This window comes from Acomys russatus, chromosome 22 (assembly GCF_903995435.1).
Source record: "Acomys russatus chromosome 22, mAcoRus1.1, whole genome shotgun sequence".
Lineage (NCBI taxonomy): Eukaryota > Metazoa > Chordata > Mammalia > Rodentia > Muridae > Acomys > Acomys russatus.
The window spans coordinates 30,780,477-30,782,720 of record NC_067158.1 but is presented as its reverse complement, the minus strand read 5'-3'; positions in this window follow the sequence as shown (position 1 = coordinate 30,782,720).

The following is a 2,244-nucleotide window of genomic DNA, read 5'->3' as shown; positions in this document are numbered from 1 at the left end:
AGACACCCCAGTTTCACACACAGAAGGACAATAGACATAGAAAACCTACTATGCTCACATTATTTGGGGAAGAATTGATTATGGTGCCTGGCCACACTAGCCTGGACCTTTACTACCTCACGTACCACATGTGTGCTTTGTCCCTTGGAAATGTCTCTATAACTCACATTTAATGGCCACTGTTACAGTGAGTTTAGTCATAATTCTCTGTATGGATAAAAGAAGGTGTTTTATTTTTGACATGGCTGTCTGTGACCCTTTGTCATTCCATTCTCTGACTTAGTGACTTTCACTTCGAAATGGCCTCTGTGTAAACTGGTCCTTGGCTGAAGCAGTACTGCATTAGTTACGTTTCTCATTTGCTGTGACCAAATACCTGACAGGAAGCAATTTAAGGAGGAAAAAGTTTATTTTGGCTCATGATTCAGGTGAAACCGTAGTAACAGGACACGCTCCTGGGTACAGCAGGAGCCCTGCCCACATCGGGGCAGATTAAGAAGGAGAGAGGAGATGCCGGCTCTCAGGTGCCCTTTTTCTTACACCCTTTATTTTGATTCAGAGCACCATGCCAGAGCCCACATTCAGAGCAGTCCCTGGCCCCAACTAACGTTCTGCGGAAATTCCTGCACAGATAGGCATTCTTTAATCCAAGCTGGTTGGCAAGCAAATGACCATCGCAAGCACCCTCTACCTTAGCGAAAGAAATATAAAATTCTTGTCATGTTAAACTACATGACCTTCAGAACTCTGAGGCTGTTGAAACTGTGGAAAGGGATTCTGGTTCCCACCCACCTCCCAGAAGCTGCAGTGTGGACCATTGTGCTCATCCAGAGCCCAGGGCTGTGCCAGCCACCAGCATCTGCAGCAGGAGGAGGTAATCAGCTGCTTCCCCATCTCCCAGCTGAGCTCAGCTGGATGTTGTCTACTCCCCAGAGGACTCTGCAGGGTTTCCGTCCTGCAATGCTATGGAGCTCAGGTTTTCACATCAGAGGCTCTGCGTGACTCTTCACACGTGACTCTCCAGCTTTGCTCTGAACCCATGGTACCCATTTAAGAAGAAAGCAGGCACAGCATTGAAAATATGGAAAGTAACCTATTTCTCTCCCCAGGATGACAGGCACAGCTCTACTCTTCTCCTCCCCCACAGCTGTCCCAGCTCCTTCCTGGTCAAATGAAAGGGAAAAGAGGATAGGAACAGCGGAGTATTGGGGGAGTGAAATCGCAGAACATTTCTCAGTTTCCCAGAATCTTCCAGACTGAGGAGGCCTGCTCTCTGGTTTTTTAAAAGGAAACGCTGTACATTGGGAAAACAGGCAACTACGACTGGAAAGCAGAGTAAAAGCTGTGAACATGTGTGAAATGGCTTGAAAGAGCAAAAGCAATTCGTAGTTGTTCAGAGTGTATGCTTCACTTCACGCAGTGTGTGGAGTGCGAGCTGCAAGGCAAGCAGGCGCCAGTTAGTAACAGTTACAGCCATAATCATAATTATAACCACAGATGCAAAGTTGTTGAACACTCTCTTAGGTGCTCTTCTGAGGACCTGCAGAGCTGCCATTGTTGGATTGTCACAATAGCACGAGAAGTTAGGAATCACACTGAATACCATGCTGCAGAACACTCGCTAGCACAGAGATCAAATCAACTGACAAGGGGCTCACAGCGAGAACACAAAGCCAGGTAGTATGTAGGCCACTGGCCTACATAGCCCTATCTTTAGCACCACGGTCCAACACAAAAAACATGGCACTAGGGAGAAGTTTTAAAATTGGTTTATGCTATGCCCTTGGTTAGTATGTTAACTCTTTCAGGGCCCAGGGCCCTTCTGTGATCCCGGAGCATATGTTAGGCAAAGGTGTTTATCTGACTTATTGGTTACTAGGATATCAAATAGCGTACTGCTGGGGTTCTGGTATGCAGCACCGGTTGTGTTCCAATGTGGCAGAGAGGAGAACTGAGCATTGCAGGAGGGATGCAGAGGGGGGCAGGTACACATGCTCTCAACTTCTTCCTCTGGACTTGGGACATTTTATAACAACAGGATCCAGGAAGCACTTCTGATAGAAAACCTCAATCCCTCTGAAAGGCCTAATCACCTCCTGGTAAGCGGTGGCTCTGAGCAGTCCCTTGGTGCTGCACAGGCAGAAGACGTGTTTATACTTCTAGTGTAAGAAACTCTGGTGGGCAGGCCCTCCAAACCGTGATGCCCATTACACACACACACCCACACACATACACACACGCACT